General features: G+C 35.0%; 1 long non-coding RNA gene across 2 annotated transcripts; it reads left to right on the forward strand.

Moving 5' to 3' along the window:
* Window positions 1-5,199: 5,199 nt before the first annotated feature.
* LOC107840806 lies at window positions 5,200-8,221 on the forward strand. 2 transcript variants are annotated; one of them, XR_001665308.2, is made up of 3 exons: window positions 5,326-5,525; window positions 6,660-6,788; window positions 7,933-8,221. It is a non-coding gene; the product is annotated as an uncharacterized LOC107840806 (long non-coding RNA). The 2 variants fall into 2 exon arrangements; XR_001665307.2 differs by lacking the exon at window positions 7,933-8,221 and having other exon boundaries at window positions 5,200-5,525; window positions 6,660-7,090.
* Window positions 8,222-26,583: the final 18,362 nt, after the last annotated feature.

A 26,583-nucleotide genomic window follows, 5' to 3' on the forward strand; every position in this document is an offset into this window, starting at 1 on the left:
GGGATGGGTTCCCCTGAACCCGGAAGCACTAAAAAAGGCCACTCGCCCCCTCGGATAATGTATTTCCCTGAACGAAGATAGTTAAGGGACCATTGGACATCATCATCTCTTAATTCTCCGAGAGTCTTAAACCAAATTTCATGGGATGCTTCCCTTTTGAACTTGTGTAAAAATAACCATATGTCGTGCGATTCTAGCAGATTCCTCCTTGTTTTGTGATCAGGTTGTGTCGTTCTAGGATTTTTCACCAAGTGCATCATCATCCACCATTGTAATATAAGGTTGCAGACTTAAAAGAAACGATTCTCGACTTGACATCTTCCCCAAGCGCGATATATGTCGGCGACAATCATGGGGGCTAAGTTGTGGAATACTTTTTTAGAATTGTATTCCATTCCAAAGAAAAGTGCATAGGTCACTGTGACAACCCTCGGATGAATTGTGTCATTTTCCCCCTACGAGAACACCATGGTTCCAAGTAGGCCTACCGTGAATGCAAAAGCTCTCGTTTCCTTCTATTTTACTTCCGACTCCAATTTATGCCCAAATTTATGAAAAGAGTTGAATCTTCCGAACCAATGGTACAACTCACAAAAAGTGATATTTGCTCCATCATGTTCTCCTAGCCAGGTGTCATCGTTATTTAAAAATACCTCCTTGATCTTTTGATGATCCCACACATCCGGGACTAAAATATTCTTATCCGGTGTCTCCCTTCTCTTAAAACACATTTCTGTACTCTCGTAACAAATCAATACCTCTTCAATGGTGGGGGTCAATTCAATATCCCCGAAGCGAAATACCATGTTTTGATCATCCTTAAAAGTTGTTAGTACATGGATCATTTCGGGCCAAGCGTCTATCTCGATCAAAGAAGGAAGATGCCCAATGTGTGTTCTAACAATCTTTCTCTCTTCTGCGCTCATGTGGTCCCACCATATTTTCAAGAAACTGTCAGGTTTGGTAACCATCTTGAACTTTTTGCGAGAATGTAGTTGAGTCATATCCTACATGAAAGCAGACAAAGATAAGCCTTCCCCCAACCCCAAAAGATAATGGATTGAATTTAGATAAACATGTATTTCTTCAACACATAAATATGATTCATCTGTAATTGACTCAGGGTTAATAGACACAGGGCAGGTTTTCTAATGGGCCCAATACCCCGCTCGAATATTGGGTCGTCCTAGGCATATGCCTAAAATAGGGTTTTGGTTTCATTCTATCCTCGATGTCTAGAGTGGGCTTGGACACTAGTTCTCAAACGGACAACTTGAGTTTGAAAATATGAACAACGTTAGACGACTCACGTGCTGATAAGCTGTTCATATTTCCAACACATTTTGGAATTGAACAACAGGGGCTAGGACATCCACGAAACCCCAATTTTGAAAAGGAATTAAGAAACCTTTAGAGAGTTACTTAAAACGATTCAAAACAGGAAAATCGTTTAAGTTAGAGATTCTGAATAAACGGTTACTATTAAGTTTTAGGAAGGTGTTAGGCACCTAAAACGTCTGCTAACTTGCGGTTATCCGGATTGTTTGAAAACCGTCTTTTGATTAACTTCTAAAAAGATTAATTTGTTGAAAAATGATTGATTTTGAATTTTTTTTTAGGAAAAGACTTGTGTAAGATAGATTTAGGCGACTTATTAGGGATTTTAACTAAGTCTAAACAAAACTAATAAACAAATAAACACATAAAAGGGAAAGTGAGGAGAAAGTAAAGGATTTAGGACATTGGGCCTAAATCAATGAGACCTGTCCTAGTCTAGTTGGGCTTCCGACCCATTTCACCTGTCCTAAACTATTTTTTGAGCCTTGGCTGGAGTTTTCGCTTCACCTGTACTAAATATAACTTTGGCTTCAAGGCCCGAATGAATAAGTAAGAAAATAAATAGCTAAATAAAGACGACAAAAGATAAGTAAACAAAATGACATGATAAGATTATTGGGGTCTCGCAGCTGCTTCAAAGATGGGATTTTAGCCCCTTCTCCTTCTTCTTTTAGCTTCTTGTATTCATATGTCATGCAATCGACTTAGATCTTTCTTCGAAATAGACTCGAAAATAAGCCTCATTAGCCTATTATGACATGATCCAAAGGAAAAGAGTCCGTTTGAATTCCAATGGATTTCCATGCAAAAACAAGAAAAATAAAGAATAGTAATGCATGACCAACGAAAGGAAAAAGAGAAAGAGAAATAAAATTAACACATAGCCAACCAATAGAAAGGAAAATTAAACTAGTTGACACATGACCAACAAAAGAAGGAAAGAAAAAGATATAGATGGCGCATAAACATTCGGCAAGCCTAGTTGAAAGGTTTCATAATAGAATATTTGTGTGGTTCATCAATCAACCAAAACGAAACGTAAATTTATCCAAAATCATATCAAGATGACCAAAATATGACCGAAGTTATAGCTATATTTCGAGAAGCCAAAAAGACAACTATGTATTATTCAATCCTTTTTATCAGACAAGCATTTTGAAATTAAACTTACCAAAAATGACAGTGAAGGCAACAATCAAACTTACATAGCTTGATTAAATGAGATAATTTCAACTTACAAAAAAAAAAAAACATAAACCATATGCCATTCCATTTTATCAAAGCAAACTACTTTGAAACAAATACGTATTTTTCATGGAAGGAAACAACAAATTTTCACCTATATACAAAACAAAGAATTGAAACATCCTTTCAAAACAAGAGATACAGGGAATCAAGAAATAGTTCAAGCTAAATTCAAGCATATTTCTCGGCAGAATAATACACGTATACAGATGAATAAATAAAAGCCATGTGTTTAGTGCTACATATATGAGCAAATGACTTCGAGGGGGATTTGATTTTAACTTTAGCAAATAAGATTCAATGAGTGATCTGCAAGTTTGGAATAAGGAGAAGCCTAGGAAACCGAATTAGGGTACTCAAGGTTCTCGTTAGAGCTCAACTTTTTCAATATTTTCTCATTCTCATTGAACTAAATTCTAATCAAACAAGAGAGGCAACTTGATTATCAAATTTAGAATCAGCGAAATTTTACAGGAATCCTTCATAATTTGCGAAACATACAGTTAAACATACTGAACAGATTGATGACCGAAATAAATAGTCAGTCAGATTAAACACTTGGAAGCTAAAACAAGGAAAACAAGATGCCTTAAACCCCAGATAGTAAACCGAAAAAGGGATTGGGACAAGAATGTTAAAAGAATAGAGTTTAAACCTACAACAATACAATCCTTAAAGTGAATCAGCAAGTTAACAAATCAATGCAAAGTCACCTTATTCCGATTTAATAGACCAAAATCAAGGTAATCCACATACTGGCAGTAACGATGACCTCAAAGCCAAATAGCCAAAATAAAATCGAGAATGTTATACGAAAACAAGAGAGTAAAAAAAAAGACACTGTGTAGATAATCACAAAAAAGACTAAGCAATGAGCAACCAAGATGAAATCGATATAGATTGCACATAAATCTTATGGCATTTTAAGGCTTTTCACAGCAGACAACCCAGCCTCATTCAAACAATAAATATCACCACGAAGAAAGAGGGATGAAGAAGAAAAGCAATAAACTAAAAAGAAAAAGGGTGTATTTACCTTTTTTTTTGGAGCAGCAAGCGGGACGACGAGCTATCAGCAAATTTATCACCACTGGGAGCTTGATATTGTCGACCAGCTCCCAGAAAGAATATACAAGAAAAATTTCACAAAATAACTCCTTTTCTTTCAGAATTCTTAACCCCTAGAATTTCCTTTCGCTTCTAAAAATATCAAACCAGGAACAAAAAAAAAAGCTAAACATCCTCCTAAATAGTGACCAAAAATTCTTTCTCCCCCAAAATCTCCACCCACGTAAAGAAAACAAAAACCTTAAGCCCTAGCCTTACAATCCCTTTTTTCTTCTCAGAACCTTAGAGTCTGGAGAAAAAATCATCCTCGGTGATTGTGACCAAAGGGGTCTTATATAGAATACTGAATAGGGGTCTTCCCGGATTTCAAAAAAGAATTTGAAATTTAAAATCTCCCCCTCAGATAAGGTTCCCCCAAACAAATTGTACTTATTTCGTTATTCTTCAACAGATTTTGGAAGAAAAACCAATGGAAAAATGGGGAAAAGGGAATAATATCCCTCAAAGCAGTAAAAATCGTCCAAATATGTACCAAATTTGTACCTCTATCCCGAGATTCGCGGAGTTGGACGTTGGATAAGCCACCTAGGTATGTTCTAGAACATTCTCGAATCCTCTTTGTATGAATCCACGTGAGGCGCGTGATAAATAAGAAACAAATGGGTTGGAGCGCGTTGCTGGTATCGGGTTTGGACGTTGAAGCTGGTTAGAATTTGGGTTTTTGAGGTTGCTGATGCTGATGAAGTTGTATCGTGTTTGCTGAGGGTGGATTCTTTTGTTATTGCATAAAAAGGTTTGAGGGAGAAAGGAATCTCATGGGCTGGGTCGGTTTAAATGTTTGGGCTGCTGGGTATCCAGCTGTTGGGCCGAAATTAATATGGTGTTGGGTTATTTTGAGTAGGTTAGGGATTCAAATTATAATTTAGGTAATTAAATTTAAATTCTAGCCAAATTGAATACTAATTGTTCAGTTGCATTACAATTAAGGCCAATTTGATTTCAATCAGGGTGAAGTTTAATAAATTGACCAAATCAAATCGAATTTCGATATGAATTAACACCTTGTTAATCCTGAGCTTCTTGATTTGATGAAATCAAACAAGTGTTTCTCCAAATAAATTATTTTGTAGGAATAAATTATGTTTGAATCAATATTTTAATTATTTGAATTTGTCTTCAAGATTAGCCTTAATTAAAATCCGATATTTTGTAAAATTAAATATTTAAGTAACACATTACATAATCTTGTGTAATTGAGCATAATAATATATAATCGCTAGTTAAACTGACTAATTTACCCAAATAAATACTTTAAAAATCCTTTATTCGGATAAAATAAATGTTGTAATTTTATTTGAAAATCAAAGAAACTCGAGATTAAACGTAGTTGTAGAGGGCGAAAATTAGGTTTCAACAATAATCGTTGCATAATGTTGTCTAACCTAATAGGACAATGAATAAAATTAAACATCCTATAATGTTTACAATCATCCCAATATATGTATCTATAGTAACAATTATAATAACCGTCGCTATGAAGTATCAATAGCCAACGGTTAGTTTATGCTAAAAAATAACATTATCCGCGAATTTTCCTGCCAACACTTTATTTTTACTCAATTTTTAAATTATATTATTAAAAATAAATTCAAAAACAATTTCCCACAAATTTCTCCATTAGGGTTTAATTATATTTATTTTACCCGGAAGTTTCTAGTAGCGTTGGGAAAATAGGAGTTGTCCAATTGAAACCCAAAATCTAATTCCACCGTGAAATTTCCTCAATAATTTCACTCAGACAGTTCCTCTTCACGATTTCTCTCGACATCCATTAAGGTTATTTCCATCTAGACATCAAAAATGAAGTATGAGATGTACGATTTTTTGTAGTTCCCATCTAAATGCTTCCTTTCTATTTCTCTCTGATAATTTCCATAAACAACTATCTTTGGGGTTTTGAAATTTATCCACAATGATTTTTTTGGGTTTTGTTTAAATTTGTGATTCTTGGGATGAATTTTTAAATTATATACCGTTCTTCAGGTTTTTCAAAAAAGGTAATTTTCGAGTTTTGGTATTTTTCGAGATTGCATGTCCTTTTGTGGTCTAATTTAGGGGATTTTTATAGATTTTGTGTGGTCTCATTTGTTGATTTTAGGGTAGAGTTCATTTGTATTTTGTGGTATGTCGTTGTAATTTCGGGGTCGGGTTTGTAGAGTGATAGTTATAGGATGTGGTGTGATTCGTGCAACATGTAGGAAGAATAGATAGATAGAGGAATACATAGAGGAATACTACAAATTAGGAGTAAATTTTTAGATGACTTAAAAAACAACTCACACTACGCATTCTTTATAGAATGGATGTTGTTATGCTCTTAAGATATAGGGAAGTATTCTATATGGATTTGGTGTTTTAATTTTATAAGACGTGGCTTAGATTAGTTGTTAGGTTGATGTAGATCTGATGGAAATTTCTATTTTTGATATGTTTTGGTTTCTATGAAATGTTGTGTTAGTTCTTAAGCACTGGATAGTGTAATATCTCATTGCATTTTCAATGAACTATGTTTAGTTTCTAGTTTTTTCAATTGTTATTCTCGAGCTGACTAGTATTGTTGATAATTGGTTGAAATGACTTTTACTATCAGTGCAATTAATATTTATACATTTGTGAAATGCACAAATTTTTATTCCATATGAGTTCTTCACTAAACATATATATCTACTTTACCCTGTACCTAAATTGGTGGAATGAGTTTACTGTGTGCTTTGTGATAATATAAGTGGCAGCTGAGTGATACATAGGTCTTACAGCAACATACCTAGACTTAATCATATAACAGAAAATGAGGTCTATGGAAAAGATTATTTTGCAACGGTTATACAACCGTCACTATATATACTCTACGGCGAAGGTTATAACGATCGCACAATATAAACTTGAGAATCGAAGTTTAAGTTTTTATGAGTCAAATTCTAATTCATAATTATTTTAATTCCTTGTAGGTTGAATTCAAGGGGTTGTCAAAATCCCAGGTGGGAAACTGATTTTCCAGACAACAAAGGAGAGGGCTAGTGGACCTAAGTGCCCTAGGAAGCTGATTTACCAGACAACTAAAAAGAGGGCTTGTGGACGTAAGTGCCCAGTTACTGGAAAGAGAATTGTTGTTGTGATTGTCAAATATTCTGACAACTATGAAAACTTTGAGTTTGAGTAGACCGTTAAATTGTCTTCAAAGGTCAAGGCAAAATAAGTAATATTTGAATACTATGGACATTATTATATTGTAGGTAATATAGAGGACTGATTCAATCTGCATGGACCTTGGTATAGTGTATCTAAAGTAGAGTATCAACCCATATGTACCTTAGGATAGTGGATATAATATAGAGGACTGGTTCAACCTTTTTTGAATACTGCATAGGTGATTAGTCCATTGATCTGGTATTATTTCATTTCTTGTTTACAAGAGGAGTTTGTTATAAGGTTATATGTTCTGAGCCGAGGGTCTATTGGAAATAACTTTTTTACTTCATTTGAGGTAGTTGTATGGACTGCATACACTCTACCCTCCCTAGACCCCACTATGCAGGAATACATTGGGTATATTGTAGTTGTATTATAGGTTGACAAATGTTGACTGGTTAACTAGTTGTGTTAAAATTTGTTTGCAAGTCTTGTGTAGGAGTAGGACATATTTGATCTAGGGTTAATCTAAGTTATGAACTACTGTTGCTGCTCCATTTGTTCGTTCATTTTAGGACTTGAATTCTGCTAACATGTGGTGCTTTACTTTTTTTCCTTGTTTTTGAATTGTAAAAACTGTATAAAAATCACAAAAGGCTGTGAGGGACTTATTTATGAAGAAGGTGAAGCAAAGTATAAACTAGACAAAAATGTACTATTTTATATAGATTCTAGAACTTGTGAAGGCTGTGTGTGACTACTTACTATTATTGTAAACTGTAGTGTTGTTTCTGAATATACTGGATGCTTTAGAATCTTCTGAGTGACAAATAAGACAAAGATATGAAACCTGATTTGACTAACCGAAAAGGAGAACATAGTGATAGTAGAAATGTTTTAAGGATTTGCCGCATCACTAAAGATGATCTATCCCAAAGAGTTAAAAAGTACTCAATTTCAGTCATCCTTTTCTGGGAAAGTGAAAGGACAATTATTTTAAAACCCTGAGTATGCCCTCACAAAACCAGCATTTTTTCCATCTGATCTAAATTAAGCTATAATGAAATCTGAACAACATCTCCGGATTTGCAGGGAAAGCTGCTTCTATCCTTGAGTTTGCTTCAGTTATTGATCCATGCATGGAAAAGATCCTGTTCGTTGACCTAGAAACTGGTCTACATTATGTTTTCCAATAGAAAACAATAAATCGTATGAGAGACCTTTAATCCTCATCAAGACCAAGTCTTTGAGAAATATGCTTATTTTTATTTTTTTCTATTAGTAGACCACTTGGTCCCTCCCTAAATAATGCAGTAGATTGACACTGCTTTCTGTTCAACATAACCTAGCAATCAAGAAGTCTTGGGCAATTTTTGGTGAATACCATTTCAAAGAAGGAAACCATGTTCTTCTATTAGATTTTAAGTAGCATCAATGTGACTTTCAAAAGTAGTACCTCACTACAAAAATTTGGAGGTTAGGACATTCTTTTCTGGCATTTAGGCTTCAAATTATGCCCCAACATAAAGTTAATGGTTTTTCCAATTTACCTCAGATATTTACCAGTTATATTTTTAGATTTAGTTGGGATCCACACCATTTTTCTTCCATTTGAACAAGTTTAAGAATATTGGAGCTTTAAGATACTATTGTTGTAAGACCCCGTAAGATCCTAGCTCAATCCAGCTCACCATAGTATGTTAAAGGGGTAAAAAATGTAGAAAATTTCACTAAATTTCACTAAATGATTGTCAGACAACTTAGGAAAAGAAGCATTAGCCGTAGTATAAGAACTACAATTTGATCAAGTCTTCTTATTGCCCTACTGCCTACCATATCTTTTACCATGCTATTGACTTTCACGCTTCTCTGAATACCTGAACTTCTTATTCTGCCTTTCTCTCATTTCTACTTGTTTCTCCTTAACATCTTCAATCTGATGCATATACATTGCCAGCCAAGATATGTCCATGTAATTATTCAATATTGCGGTCTTACACTCTAATACCAGGTCCGAACACAAACCCAAAGAAAACTTCCTCATTTTCCCCTTAAACTTGACATAATCTCTGGGGCATAACGAGCTAACTGGTGAAACTTTAAGGCATATTCTTCATAATTATCTTTCTAGGCTTTAAATTCACAAACTCCTCAATATTACCCTTCCTTGACTCTTGGGGAAAGAAACAATCAAGGAAAGCACTAAGAAATTCCTCCCACATAGCCTTCTTAGCATCATCACCCCTTATCTGCTTCTCATACCACTGATATGCCAAATCATTCAGCTCATTTGTAAAACACTCCGCACCATTTACATTAGTAGCATTAATCACTCTAAGTATTATCTCCATTTCATTGAAAAAACCTTGAGGATCTTTCTCAACCTTAGAGCAAGTAAAGGTTATAGGATTTAATCTCGTAAACTGGCTAACTCTAGTATTTTCAGAAGATTCATTAATAAAACCAACACGTTGAAGAAAATGATACCGAGAAGTCACTAACTAAGTTAGTAGATGAATATATCGATGAAACTCGACATTAAAAATATCTCCTTAGGGCAGTAGAGAATAAACATCAGCTCGAGAAACCCGAGGAGGCCTAGTGGGACAGGTGGAATTTCACATAGGTAGTTAAGAGCAGGTACCCTAGACAGGGTCTGTACTCCATAGGTAGACCTAGTTCTATCCATATTGTCCTTAGTTAGGACAAAAGGGTTTCCATGATAATCAGATCTTTCGGGAGTCATGATCTGAAATAAAAATAAAAATTAGAGGAGATTACAAGACCTTATACCTTAATAGTGTAAAAAAATAGATCACAAGAAAGGGAAACATTAGTAAATTCCTCACAGCCTTTCACTTATATGTGTGGTATGATATACCCCCATAAAAGAGATTCTACTTGACATGACTTTGTGGACACCTAATGACCATGAACGTACGCTTTAATACTAGCTTGTCATAACCCAAACCAGGGCCTAGCCGTGATGGGTATCTCAAGTCTGCTAAGGATCAGAGATCACCACCTTTTACATTAGCCAATCAGAACATATTAAAATTAGTAGCAGATGATTTTTGAACATATAACAAGGTAGAGCCATGTTCTGAACATATAATAAGATAGTTGTGCAACTAGCTCAAAAATGAATCTAAGAACAACAATCTCAATCCACAATAATCCACAAAGCCTTTAATAACCATGAATAACTTTTGTCGGGACATGCCCCCGACCATAGCCAAAATGAGTCCAAAGAGGAATAGTCTAAAACATAAATGCAACTAGACTATGAAATGAGGTTCTTCCAGAGAATAAAAGTTCACTGATTCAAGTTGACTCACAAATAATTCAGAAATTACCTATAGCTGTGTAGAAAAGCTGAAGTATCTTTGGACCCTTCATTGCGTGGGGATACATCGTCCGGGGATGATTATCATTGTGGATGTTGATCACACTCACCTATACCTTAGATTTTGTGTAGAATGATCATTGTCAAATATAATAACCGAACTTTAGTTGTGGTCGAATCCACAAGGAGTGTAACTAGTATTTGAGTCTTAAGCATGTTGAAAGCTACTAAGTATTTACCCGTAATATAAACATAAAGAAAAACATAAATTGAAATGGGGGTATGGTTGGAAAAGTTGTTAATATAAAATTCAAGTGAAATATAAATTTAGAGCAACAATTTTAGGTAAAATTCCAATAGGAGAATAGTCTTGGGATTATATATTCGTAGGGGAAATAGTACACAAGTTTATTAGAATCAAATGCAAACTCTAGCTAATGACTATATGGGCAGGCTAGGTTAGGGGTTTTGATGCTAGTGTTTCAACCAAAAATCAAAATATCACCCATGCATTCTTTAGGATACCTCATGGGTGTGTCAAACAAATCAACACACAACCTCAATTATGCATCCTTATTTCTAGGAAGATTCCTAAGACATCACAAATTAACAATCCATACTTATTTCTAAGACAAGGTAAAGGAATAAGTTAGCATCTAGTTATTGTTTTCTTGTCAGACATATCCCTTTTTCAAGAATGATATAGGATCTATGTAAATACCTAGATCCCTCTTTCAAGGATGATGTGGGATTATGTGAATTTAGGGCTTTCACCTAAAAATTCTAATTTAACAAACAACCATGGGTAAAACCCAACATTATTAACTATGAATCCACACTAGTAAACAAGATCCACATATATTTTCACTCTATTCCAACATAACCCCAAGAGAGATATTTAGCTTCTCATGAAGTTTGAGAGAAGAAATATACCCTAATTCACATTCAAAACTTCCATTGAGGATGTAAGAAAGGGTGTTCTTAAAATTCCACTCGAATAAAAACTAAAATCCTTGAAAAATTAGCTACAACAATGTTTTAAAATTTTGTAGGGTTTTAACAATGCCAAAACATAAATTCAAATTGCTAGATATCTAAAAAGTGAAATGGTTTTGCCCTATAGAGAATTGGAATCAACTGTGAGAAATTACTTATCTGCCATGGGCTATTTTTCACGCCATCGTAAATGCCAGTGCTTGATAACAATCACGGCTCCTGCAATCGCGGTGAGCCTATCACGATTGCCACTTTGACTATTTCTGCTTTGTCACGATCACAACCCTCAGACCGCGATCGCAGTAAATGAGGGTCAGTTCCTGCTCCTGATTTTTCAGATTTTGCATTCCGTTGCCCTTTTGTTCCCCTTTTTAGGTTACTTCACTTGTTTTCTTCATTTTACCTATGAACCTATAAACAAAGGGAATTAGTGCATTCAAATGATAAATTTGTTTCATTTACACAATTTAATCATAGTAGTGTGAACAAATTTGGATGTATATGAGTGGTAAATTTACCACTCATCAACATCCCCAACTTAAACCTTAGTTTCTCCTCAAGCAATAGTACGACTTACTCCATGAGACTATGTAATTTAAAGCCCATTTATATGACCAAATGATCACAATGACTTTGAACATAATTAGGACAAACAAGTAGCTTTTAAGCATGGGTAAGCTATTCTCACAACTCTCCTCAACATGAAGTACAATTTCAAAGATGCAGACTTTAAAGAACAACAATTCGATAATCACCTACTCTCTATAAGTGACTCTCCATTTATAGTGCATTACTTATACTCTTGTGCCTCATTTTTGGAAGATGGCAATTTCTCCTGCCTAAATTAGCTTACATGCCTCTTCACAAATAGAAAATCCCTTACCCAAAATTATCTATTATGTAACAAGGGATTTAAATGCTATGTAACAAGGGATTTAAATGCAAAAACTCACTCTCATAAAGAAGCTCTCAATGGGAATGAGTATCATACTGTATGTTTATCCTTATTTTCAATCGCCACTACTATGAATACATTTGATTGGTGATCTCGAAGGACTTTTTCAAGCTTATAATGTAGGCTCGTGGAATGGGTATGATATCATTTGGAATAAAAGTAACCATCTTTCTTGAACATCAACATCACACTATTAAATAAAACTTTGGATCATGGTCCATATAATTTTTCAAATTTCACACATGCCTACTTTCAGTACCTTGATTTATCCATCCCAATAAAAGTATTTTATTCTCAACTTATCTTTTTGCAATCTATGCTTTCCTTCATTCAATGATTCTTTTTTTTTTTTTTTCACTTTTTCACTTTTTCGCATACTCTCTTTGTTTAGATTTTAGGCATCTACTTACACTACAATAGCCTAAGTTCACCTCTTCCAACACTTACCTCCCCTAACTTAGGCTCTTGGCCTCATGTTTCAATTTAAGATCAAGGAGGGTAAGGTTCAACAAATGGGTAAACTTCAAATAGTTTAAGGACTGTAATGTGGTTTAAAAAAAAGACTTGATGGCTCGAAATGGGTGACTAAGGGTACAATTACATGTATGGGTAGTTTATTTAGGCTAAAGTGGGCTCCTATGTTCACAAAGAAGGCCTGGGATTATTTCACCGAGCAATCATTACCACGATTTGCCTTGAGAGACTAACATGGAAAGTTCAAGTGATACTAGCAACCATGAGAGTTAAACTACTATGCTCAATGCACATGCTATGCAAAAATATCAAAGAGGCCCAATTGCATATCCTACTTGAGACGAAAGGATGTATTTAAGATGTACTATAAACTAAGCACTTTGGTTTCACAAAAAGAGGTAAAGCATTGTTACAAAATTGTTCACATCTGTGACCTTGCTTTTTAAAATTTTGGGATGGAGAAGGTTGTTTTCTTTGCATTCACATCATGATAAATTTTTTATTGTGGGGACTAAACCAAGTCATCGTCTCACATTTTGGCTATCATGAGGGCAAACCATATGGATACTTAGACTTCACCTTAGGAATTCAAGTGATCCCAAAACTCCAATGCTATTGGTACTTAGACTTCCCTTGCATCTATGGCTCCAAATCCAATCACGATGATTTTCCCTTATGAATGCCGTCACTTAATCTATTATAGTGAAACACTCATTCGACATCATTACAAACATAATAAAAATACAATAAAAACTAAAAATTAAATTAAACAACTAATCCATGAAATTTAGGCACCATTGTGGTGCCCAATTTTACAAGCCAAAAATAAAAATCATCAAACTCAACATAAAAAAATCCAAAAAATATCTCAATAATATAGACCAAGGAAAAGTATATGAATACCAAGACGTGAACCCCCAACTAAAAGCTTGCAATGACCTAACTGCATAATCAATAATGCATAAAAAAAGTAAAGGGTGCTCTATGTAACCCCATAAAGGACTGTCCTAACCCTCGGTCTCTGCATCATCTCAACCATCTCCAACATCATCTGAATTTGACTATCCGATTGGGACCTCATAATCACTCTCAACTCTAGGAGAAGGAAGTATATCTTTTGGATTCAGGACCTTCTAAAGGCCCTTCACCCCCTTCCACATCTTTTTGTAGAATTTATCTCTCATTTTCTCTCTTTTTCATCTTCTCATGAGTATCCCTGAGCTCCTTGTGTGACTGTGGCAAATATGAGTAGGCCTTCTTAAGCCTAGAAATAGTGCCTCTGTATTTCTTTTGGTCATCCATATACTTCTCATAATTACAGTGAGAAACATAGGAGTGACGGGGGATGGAAGGCTCTTATGGCCCTGTAGGTAATCTAGACACAATCTCATTAATGAACCTTATCTCCCTTGAGATATCTTCAAAAGGACCTACTATGGATGGACTACAATAGTCGGTGTCCTCATATATCGACTTGCCTAAGTCAATTTTCCTTTTTTTTTCTCTTACAAGGTGCGCCCTCACCCCAAAACTTAAAAGGGTAGATTAGGGTCTTTTGATGCATCCAAGTATTTCTGGGGTACTCCTCTATCCCCGCTTTACTTTACAACTCAGTAATCAAGGATGAAAATAGAAGCAAGTAACCACCTATTAGCTTGAAATATTACATGTCTAGCTGAATAAGATTCCCAACATTTAGAGGAATATTATCAAGAATGCATACAATCATCTGGGCCCTCCCTAACATCTGGGACATAGGTCATATTGGGACAAGGAGAAATCCATAGAAATAGCCAACCAAATCCGAGCCCCTACTAAGATGTTATGTAGAGATATACTCATCTTTGTGGCGGCCCATGAAAACTCTTTACTGGACAAAATTGATCTCTGAGCCAGCATTCTGGTTCACAACCCTTATCCTCATATGAATTTATGTTAGCATCTAGTAGCTAATAGATTTCATTTATCTGCTCATCCCCAAAGTAAACAACTTTTCCTCAGATCGTCATAACTAGGTCTGAGATTGAGATTACATTGAGATTTGTGTAGAACTCCCATACCCAATATTAATTTTGCTAGCATGGATCCAGGGTAAAACACATCCAACCAGTGGCTACCAAGTTGTTATGAAAGGCCGGGACCTTTTGCTCCACCTTGTCCAAACAAATTCCTCTCTCAAGGAGTACCTTCGTTCTGGGCTTGTCAGCAAAGTATAGATTCTGGCACTAAGCATCCATGAAATTAGTTGAGTCGTAGTCTTCCATTTTCAGCTTTCAAAACCTAAGAATATCAAAAAAATCATTAATTATCAACATTTATATATGAAAACTATACTATGTTTTTAAATTAAGCTAATGGGGTAGTGTCTTGGCAACATTTTGGAAAGAAATGGACTTGAATGATTTTTTGTCCTGACTAACCAACAGCCTCAGATGCCGCGATTGCGGGCCACTAAGTAATGATTAAACTAGCATAATCAAAGTTATGTGATTGAGATTGCGCCAATGAAATCGCAATCTAGTTACCAAGACCGCAGTAGCTAAGGCATTATCATACCAAATTCTTTAAAACTCAAAACATCCAATTTCAATGCCTATTTGTGTTCCAGATCAACAATGTACATTATGAACATGAAACATTGTCCCTAATGTTTGATCATGCCCTTAGAACATGTGAAAATGATTAAGGAAATCATTTGGGCATTTAATCGACCACTTGGTGTGTACACACTAATCCTATCATTTTTTAACAAATTAGGGTACTCAAGACTTCCCCGTCAATGTACATAGCAATATTAACACCTAAGCAAACCAACAAGAACAATTAAGAAAATATTTAGCATCAAAATCACATGTTTAGGACATTCCTAAGACATGGGTTCTATGGCCTACACATACCATATAGAGAAGGAATTTGAGTCACATACCAGATTGGAGGATGCAGGGGGGGTGTTATAAACAATTTCGATGACCAAAATACAATTAAAAAATGAATGCAATTTGAGACATGTTTAAATAGATAGTGGGGGAAAAATAGGTCGGGTGTTCATTTTTAAATCTGACTTGACCGCGATCACGATCAAAGTTCTGCTATCGTGGTTATGCGGTAATCACTATTGCGATAGCACGTGTACCGCGATTGTGGTAACTGAGGCCAGACTTTTGGTTCTCTATTTTCCCTTGTTCATTCCACTAATCAAATGCACCACACTTTCACTTTCTCAACCTCATTCAAAACACCTTATAGCACCACAATTCCATGTATCGATTATTAAAAAATGAAACCTACTCTACTAACAAATTTCAAAGGATATAGTCCACTTTAGTAGCATCGGTGGGTTGTCGCCCACCGAGTATTTAATTTATCATCGTTGCACGACGTTATTCAACTTTCAAGTTTGATCCTTGAGGAATCCTTCATCCATCTCCTTGTACACCATATCAATGACGGACACTACTTTAAGTTTCATGGTTATTTTTCAGTTTTACAAACACAAAAAGACACTTCATCATTTTGAACCCAAAATTTCATTTCTCCTTGCTCCATATCAATAGTTTCTCTCCTAGATGACAAAAAGGTCTCATAAGGACGATTGGTATTTCTTTGTCAATCTCACAATCTAGGACCACAATGTTTGCTGGCAAAATGTAACGATCAACCTTTACAGAGACATCATACAAAACTCAAGTTATATTCTTGATTGAGTGTTCTGCCATTAAGTTCCTCATTGTTATAGAAGTAGGAGTATGCCTAAACCAAGTCTTTAGTAAATTACATATGACATGAGATTGATGCTTGCACCAAGGACATACAAGGCTTTATCAAATTTATTTTCCCAATGGTCCAAGGGATTGTGAAGGCTTTTGTATCATCTTTCTTTTCTGCCATAGCACTAGTCATGATAGCACTATAACCATGGCTAACTTCAATGGTTTCACAATCCACAAGTCACTTTTTGGATACCAATGTTTTCATTAGCATATCCTGGAATTTCTTGAATGGCTTCTCGCAATGGGATATAAATTGAAAGATTGCTAAGCTTGGCAAAGAACAAAGAAATTCTTGAATTTGACAATTTCCTCCTTCTTCTTAAGTCATTGAGGGAAAGAAGCTGGGATTTTCATTTGGGACAATGGATCAGATTAAATTTAATCACCTTTAACCACCTTAGGAGTTCCCTCCTAATCAACCATCTCTCAATTTATCATTGGTTCTTCCTCATTCTCTTCTTTAGACTTTGGAGCCCTTATCATTATACTCACCCACATGCTTCTTCTTCGTGTTCACTAGATCATCATGAGACTTTTCTTTGTCCTCAACCTCTTGTGTACCATGTCCTTTAATGCTCCGCTGATAATTTCTAAGACTTGAGAATCATTTTTTGATTTGCCACCATATCATTAGGAAGGCCACCCTTGGACCTAGTATTGAGTGCTCTTTAGATTTGGCCAATTTGGGTCTACAATTTCTTGATTGAAGTTGATTCTGATACAAACATTTGGTTAATTTGAGAAAAGTCTCCTTGTAATTCTTGGACCATCTTGTCCATCCCTTCCACTCTCATCAAGATATTATCAAGAACATATTTGGCCTTGAACTTTTCAGTATCCATGGGATTTGACTCTTTACTCTTCACTCGGCCATGGGGGTAGGGTGGAACATACCTATCATACTCCCTTTACTTATGCCTCTATTCATTATCTCAATGTCTGCCACATTATTCCCTTTATCGATCCTGGTGTGCCTCCCCTTATTTTTCTTTGTAATTTGCTCAAGACAAGTTAAAGCAACTCTATATGACAACTTGACAAGTGATCCACCGACCGCATTGTTTGCCATAGACCTGTTACGTTGGTCCAATTCCCTATAAAATATTTGTAGGAGCATTTTTTTTGTTACCTTATGGTTAGAACATTTCACAATATTTTAATTAAACCTCTCCCAAACATCATATAAAGGCTCCTCATTGAGTTGGCAAAAATTAATGATTTTGTAGGTGCATCAATATACTTGACCAACGATGTGATTTACTTGATGGGAAGATACCTTATCCACAAAATTTCCTTACCTGTTAGAGATAATGGAAAGAGGCACAACCATATGGATTTTTGTGACATGTGAGCAATATCGAACGAGGTACATAGTTCCATAAAATTCACCAAGTGCAAGTTTGGATCTTTATGATCTTGAAACCCAATGAGTACTTTTGTTTGAAGCATCTGTAACATCACACTTGTGATGTGGAAGACCTTGTTCCTAGCAGTTAGTGTGATGCAGATGGCACTATAGTGCCCCACATCATGGAGATGGCCTTCATTATCAAGGGTACCATCAAAGGTCCCGACATTACTTGCATGATCACTCATTGTGTCATGGACGCTATGGAAATCACCTATAAAGAAACAAAAAAAACAACAAAAATAAATAACACACACTATGGGTAAACCCAAAGTTACTATCACACCATACAAGGAGAAATAAAGTTTCACTACCCAGCAACGATGATATTTTGATCATGCTCACCTATATCATAGTTTTGGTGTAGGACAGTTGCTATAAAATATAATAACCCAACTTTAGTTGGGGTCGAATCCACAAGGAGTGCAACTAGTATTTGAGTCTTATCCATATTGGAAGATACAATATATTTAGCCGTAATGTAAACATAAAGAAAGACATAAATTAAAATAGGGGAGGAGGTATGGTCAGAAAGGTTGTTTAGATAAAATGTAAGTGAACTACCAGTTTAGTGAAACAATTTTAGCTAAAAATCCAATAAGAGAATAGTCTTGGGATTATGTTTTCCCAGGGGCAAATAGTGAATGGGTGTATGAGAATAAAATACAAACTCTAGCTAATGATTATATGGGTAGTTTAGGTAAGGGGTTTTGATGTTAGTTATTCAACTAAACATAAAAATATCACCCATCGATCCATTTGGATACCTCATGGGTGTGGCAATCAAATCAACCCACAACCTCAATTGGGCATCCCCTTTTTCTATGAATATGACCAAGTTATACCAAATTAACAATCCATCCTTATTTCTAACACAAGGTAAAGGAATGGGCTAGCATAAATTATAATTCACAAATACTTGTCACCCATATCCCTTTTCAAGGATGATACGGGATCTAAATGAATACCCACATCTCTCTTTCAAGGATGATGTGGGATTTTGGTAATTCGAGGCTTTCACCTATAAATTCCAATTTAACAATCAAACATTAGTGAAATACAGCATCATTAACAAGAATCCACACTAATAAACAAGAACCACACATATTTGCACCCTATTCCTACATAAGCCCAAGATAGATGTTTATCTACTCATGAAGTTTGATAGCGGAAATATACCCAAATTCATATTCAAAGCTTCCAGTGATAATGTATGAAAGATTGTTTTTCAAATTCAACTTCAATTACAACTAAAATCCTTGAAAGATTAACTACAACAATGTTTCCCAATTTAGTAAGGTTTTTACAATGCCAAAACATCATTTATAATTGCTTGTTATCCCAAAAGTGAAAGGGTCTTCTTCTTATAGAGAATTGGAACTAGCTGTGAGAAATTACATATCTACCCTAGGCTATTTTCTCCGCCACCATGATCGTGGTGATCCCATCGTGATCACCACTATGATTATTTCTTCCTTGTCACAATCACGACCCTCATACTGCGGTTGCGATAACTAAGGATCAATTCCTACTACTGATTTTCCATCTTTTGTATTCCTTTGCCTTTTTTGTTCCTTTTTTTAGCTCACTTCACTTGTTTTCTTCCTTTTACTTGTGAACCTGTAAACCAAAGGAATTCATGCAATCAAATGGAAAATTTTCCTTATTTACTCCATTTAATCATAGTAGTATGCACAAATTTTAATATATGTGAGTGGTAAATATACCCGTCATCAGGTGCCATCATGTAACTCAGGATAAGGATAAAATTATGCCAATTAAAAATCAAGTCCAAACCCAATATACATGTTCACATACATGCATAGATACATATATATATAAGATGTTAGGTTTGGAAATACTGTTTAGCATGAGATTTAAAATAGTTACCTAGACTATGTAACTCAACCAGCCTAAAGGCACCCATAGGCTATATGCGTTCAGCTTCCCCTGTTGCAAGGGCCCAGTGCCTATTAGCCGCACGAACCAGAGATAGTTTAGGAAGACTAGGGAATGCTCTGACTCAATGTCAATCCAGGCTAAATATGTATAAATAGTGTGAACTATGCATACAGTCATCAAGACCCCCACAACGACAAACGTGGTTTCTAGTTTCATCCTATCTGGGACTTAGATCTTCACAGTGAGCAACAGAACACAACGAGCAACAGAACCCCCTTTAAGCCCAATAAAACAAGTCTCACATAACCCATCCATTTAATAAAGGAATTATCTATTAAGGTTTCAACCATCGGTATCATAATACCATTACGCTTGCATGCTTATAATTATGTTATACCAATTCCATCAACATAGGGGAATGCCACGACACCCACTGTTCATTAAATCAAGTTGGGGGAATGACATGATCCCTTTTGTTCATTAAATAAAGTTCAGTGAATGCCATGACCCCTTTTTTCATTAGATTAAGTTTAAAATAAAAAACATGGCCAACAAGGCCTTCAAAACCATTTTTATCTTTTTCTATTTATACAATGCAATATTTTAAGGAAGTAAGCGAAATCATGTGATTAACCATATTTAAAATCAAATTATATATATGGGTTGAGGAAATACAATTTCAAAAAATAAATTCCAAAGCAAAATCATCAATTTGGGCGAGTGCATCAACCCCCATACCATTCATCATAACCATGCACCCTAACGGGTTTCGAAATACATAAATAAAACATGAACACTTTCCTTAAAGCATGAGAATTCAAATCAAGTAACAATCCTTCCATAACTCTCAAGCCAAATAAAAATCCATAGTCAAATCAACATAAATAACCATTTAAGCACATGCTTTAAGTAAAACATGTTTAAGGGGAGAGGCACATGCCTGAAAATATTATGAATTTTTTAGAGAAATCATCCTCTAAGTCCTAGATGATGAACCATGAGAAACACTAGCCTTGTACTTACTTTATAGAATTTGAGAGAAGAGAATTGTATTTTAATAACTTTTAGTGTGATAATAAAACCCTAAAAGTTTTTAAAGTCGTGGGTTAGTTGAAATGGGGGGGGGGGGGGGGTTTCACCACTCTATAAGGGACCAGGTCCCTTAAAGTCAGACACAAGTAATCAAGCAGTAAATCAATAAGGAATCAACACTTTGCAGTAAAGTAGAGAACACAACAATTTCACATTGAAACCTCCTTACTCAAGGGAGGAAAAACCACCACTTGCCATCACAAGCACTCAACAATCCACTATAATCAAACTCTTTATTACATGCACAATGTTAATTCTAAGATCCACCATTTTGTAATAACTCTATTACAAACCCTCGTTGACAACTTTGCTAAGAGATTACCCTGATATTGATTAGTTCTAACCAATATCCAACTTATTTAACTCTACCTAAGAACTCTCAAGAACATAAGAAAAACATTACTCTTATAAGATGAGTAATTCAATTAAAGACCAAGACTTGACTAAAGAACACAATCAATTAGTAAATAGAGAAATTTAGAACTTGAGCAATGTTGCAAAGTTGAGTTTTTGCCTATTTCCCATTTTTATATTCTGATTTGCAAGAATTGGTGAATTGAGAAGCATTTTTTTATTTAGAGTTGAGTAATGACGAGGAAAAAAATTTTATTGGTCCAAGTGTCCAAACTGCTACACATCTAACCTGCGCAGGTTGTTACACTAGAAGACAAAACTGTGTAGGGCATGTGACAACTGTATGTTTTATCAAGGTCCCTTGTTTTCATCTGATCTTCATCCAAACAATATTTATCAATTTTTTCTCTTTTTGATGATGACAAACCACCAAACTTGGAGCATCAAATTCATTCACTTTATTCAGTCATACTGATTACCACTACTATCAGTGAACCTCTATTACTTTGAACCTTTCCCCTATCAATCATGCAACTTAGGTACCTGGTCCCTTGTTCTCAATTGACATCAAAATTCATCCACAATGTTTTAATGTTCCCTCTGGCAATATACCTACACTCATCAATGTTTATTCAATTCATTGTTCCATATATCACATGCTCTATCAACATTATTTTTCTCTTATAAATAATCATACTTCACAAACATTCAATACATATGTACCTGGTACTTGGTATCTACAACATGAATTCAACATTACCTCTTTTGACATCATTGAAAAGTGATAATAGTAAATCAAGAGCAAAAATAAACACAAGTTAGTTAACTCATGGCCACTGGGGCAACACGATTATGTAGAACAACTTTACAAATAAAGAAGATACAAATAAAACATGAATACAAACAAGGATTCCATTAATAAGAGATAGGTTATGTACCATTATATTGTACCAAAAAAGACATTAAACATCTGACTCCAAATAGCCACATAGGGAACAACGGTAGGAAACAAAAACAAGGAATACTAAAAATTAAGAGAGACAGGGCTTAGGTACAGGGTCACTTTGGAGAGAAGGTTTGTAGAAACATCTCCATTCTTGCACTTGCAGCAGTATGAGAATCTAATAGTTGTTTAGTTAGGTCTTTCACTTGAGTATTCCAACTCTGGACCTCTGCAGTAAGTGTTGAAACCTTTTTCTTAAAATCTACATTTTCTGCAATCTATGTTTTATTAGCACCTGTTCCTTCTGATGATAGTTGCTGATTTTTCAATTCTAGAGTAAGGATTTCAGCATTTTTACCAGCCATAGCAACTTAGTTTTCCTACAATTCCATACTCAACTTCTCTTGAACTACAAACAATTTTGATACATGGGACATGGTCCCAGTTTTCCTTAAACACACTCATTTTCCACTAAGGTAGTTAGAGTGAATATTTTCTTTGCTATTCCTAGAGTTCCATTTGCATAGACTACCCCAAAGTAATTAAACATCTTTTTCAAAATTTATCCATAAGGCAGACCATGCCTTCCATCCTTTTCATAGATTACTTTATGCATATGCTGAATAATTAGGACTGATAGATTTACCAGCTCAAACTTTTTTTAGACAACCCATTATATATAGGTCTACACTATAAGAAATCATTTGTTTCTCATTACTTTGAAGCACTATCTTGTTGACAAACGCAAACACTAATTGGAATTGTCCCTTAAGAAACTTCTTCCTTACCCTAACCACAAAAGTTCCTCCAACCTTTGATGCATAAATCATAAATTCAATTGAGGGAGATTGCATTGAAACAATCCTCACATCCATAATGGGAGTATCAAGAATCTTCCCTAGAGTTTCTTCATCCAACTTAACTTTCTTTCCTTGCACTATTGCATTAAAGCTTTCTCTATTTTCTAAAAATTTGACAGTATTTGAAAAATGGTCCTACTTCATCTTCATATAAAGAGGGAACAGTTCCATTTAGAAGATACAACCACCCTTAATATTTCACATACTTTACAAGCTCAGCCATTCGAGGTTTTTCAAGAATCTTGGGATCAAATACTCTTTCAGTCAATAATTTATGAGACTTCAACATTTCATTTCTCTCTTCTCTGGATACATACTTTTCTTCCTCATCTGTCATTCTTTTTTGAAAACCACTTCTTGGTTACTCTTCCATGGATTTTCTCTTCTAGAGACCAGTTCCCTCAGAGACATTTCTTTTCCTTTTAACTATAGTATGTTTTTGTTTTAACCCAACATAGCTTCTAGACTTTGGAGTAGAGGACCTAGTTCTTTCTTCTATAAAAAAATATTTTATTCTCTTTTCCGTTGTAATGAAAACATCAGGATCAACATCATCACCCTCTCTAACATCCATAACTTCCATGTTTTATCCCCTGTAACACTAGATTTCTTAAGTCTCCTTTATCTAGCAATCTAAGATTTTTAAGACTTCATATCATCGACTACTAACTGTAATAAACCTGTAATACCAAGCATATATCGTCTATTTAAATTAGGCCAAAACTGAAAAACTATATTTTTGATAACCGAATAACTTATAACTGTAAGTCATGATCATGTAGAATTGAACTGAGTTCTGTACTGAATACTGAATAAAGAAACTTAAACTGTGGGAGTTATTATCTAACTGACATACCTAATTTATAGACTGATTTAAGGTCCGACTTGTAACCTCAGTTGGAAGGGTGTTAGCACCATGCCAGGGGTTACAATCATTGGCTGGGTCAACCCTAATCTATCAGGAAGACCCTAGTCTTTTATGAAAGACGATTTACCCTACACTGGATACAAATTTCTGTAACTCAGGGACTGCTACTAAGGGTCACACCCTATATTTGCAGGAATGCCCCCATCCCTAGTTTAGTTCAATGCTGAATCCTACTCCCAACCAAACCAACACTGATCACTAGGCTGTACAAAGCTTGACTGAACTTACGCTAATTCTGTTAACTGATCGAATGCTACTATCCATATACCATGGAATCATTCTATTACGACTGTAAACTAAGTAAGCAGCTAATTTTGGGTATATAATACCCTAAGAACTCGATAGCATTAATAATGGAACCATATCGCAAGTTTAAAAACATTGCAATTAGGATATCATGCATAATTTATTCACATAGACATTTTGTCAAACACTTGGGGATCATGGTTTCTATACATGATAAAGAATAACATGGGGAGTGCATAAATCAGCATACATGCTTGTTTATTTACTTGAAAATTTTAATCTTCTTAGTTTAAAACCCATAAAATCAACACATACATGAACACAATTCAATTCAAGAATGTAATTCAAAATTTTAATTATCAAAAGTAGTCTTGAACTCCAAGGGTGAAAGAAACCGAAGGATGAACACCAAACATTCCTTGGTTTATGAATTTGTGAGAATTGATTGTGATTCTTCAGATTTGATCTTGAATATTGAAGGCTAGGGTTTTTTGTTCTTGAAAGATGATTAATTTCTTGAATAGGATTTGTGAATAATGTGTCTCATAATGCCCCTTTAGGGTTACAATTACGTGTTTTGGATGAATTTGGGGCTTTGGGAAATGACCAAATGATTCCAGGAAAATTAAGTCGCGGGCTGGAAATATTGAGTGTTAGGTCTTGTATGATGCGGTGATATCATGTTGCACCTATGGAAAGTTGACAATTCTTATTTTGCCCAATGGCACTATGCGGTGCCATCGTGTTGCACCACTAGGAAAAGAACAATTTCGAACTAAAACCTTGGCGCAATGCTATGCCAATCGCGGTGCCTCACTAAAAGTGAGGTGTGCGAAATGCCCATTGGAGACACGTGGTAAATATCTCGGTGACACAATGAAAAATAAAAAAACATGATTTCGTCCATCACTGCAACGCGGCCTTATCACGTTGGGCTACTATTTTACACTAAAAGTGCCATAACTTCTTACCCGAGTATCAAATTTTGGCCAAATTGATATCGTTGGAAATCTAATTAAATTTCCTACAATTTAGTGAGTCTTGATCTGGAAATTTTTGATTAGAATAAAATATATGCTTGTTTGAAGTTGACTAAATAAACATTCTTATAAAAATTTTAATCAGTAAGGATTATTTTGATTTGGTTAATAGCTGGGAGTTATTTGATGCCTTAATATACATCAAAATCACTCGTAAAATTACCAAAGGACTTTAAGGTTTAATGCATGATCTTGGCACATGGCGCTAACATTGGTTTAGATTTTATGGGTATTACAAATAAATATGCTCATGCATCTACTCATGTAATGTAGTTACGATTAATAGTCAAGTATAATGGTATGTATTTCTTTATATCTCTTATACTATATTGTTGTGGGCTTGTCTTTTTTATAAATTTGGCTACATAAATGTGTGTTTATTATTGTCTTGGTGGTTACTATTGATTTGATAATTCCTAATAAATCGAAGGAGATATTGATCAGAGGATATATTGGTGCTATGATGATACCCCGTAAATTCAGAAGAGATAATAATATGATGATGATGATGCCCAATGGCACTATGCGGTGCCATCGTGTTGCACCACTAGGAAAAGAACAATTTCGAACTAAAACCTTGGCGCAATGCTATGCCAATCGTGGTGCCTCACTAAAAGTGAGGTGTGCGAAATGCCCATTGGAGACACGTGGTAAATATCTCGGTGACACAATGAAAAATAAAAAAACATGATTTCGTCCATCACTGCAACGCGGCCTTATCACGTTGGGCTACTATTTTACACTAAAAGTGCCATAACTTCTTACCCGAGTATCAAATTTTGGCCAAATTGATATCGTTGGAAATCTAATTAAATTTCCTACAATTTAGTGAGTCTTGATCTGGAAATTTTTGATTAGAATAAAATATATGCTTGTTTGAAGTTGACTAAATAAACATTCTTATAAAAATTTTAATCAGTAAGGATTATTTTGATTTGGTTAATAGCTGGGAGTTATTTGATGCCTTAATATACATCAAAATCACTCGTAAAATTACCAAAGGACTTTAAGGTTTAATGCATGATCTTGGCACATGGCGCTAACATTGGTTTAGATTTTATGGGTATTACAAATAAATATGCTCATGCATCTACTCATGTAATGTAGTTACGATTAATAGTCAAGTATAATGGTATGTATTTCTTTATATCTCTTATACTATATTGTTGTGGGCTTGTCTTTTTTATAAATTTGGCTACATAAATGTGTGTTTATTATTGTCTTGGTGGTTACTATTGATTTGATAATTCCTAATAAATCGAAGGAGATATTGATCAGAGGATATATTGGTGCTATGATGATACCCCGTAAATTCAGAAGAGATAATAATATGATGATGATGATCGGTGAATTTGTAGGATATATTCATGTTATGATGATGCCAAGTTAATTTGGAGGATATATTAGTGTTATGATGATGCTCGATAAA

The sequence above is a fragment of the Capsicum annuum genome, chromosome 8 (genome assembly GCF_002878395.1).
Source record: "Capsicum annuum cultivar UCD-10X-F1 chromosome 8, UCD10Xv1.1, whole genome shotgun sequence".
In the NCBI taxonomy this organism is placed as follows: Eukaryota; Viridiplantae; Streptophyta; class Magnoliopsida; order Solanales; family Solanaceae; genus Capsicum; species Capsicum annuum.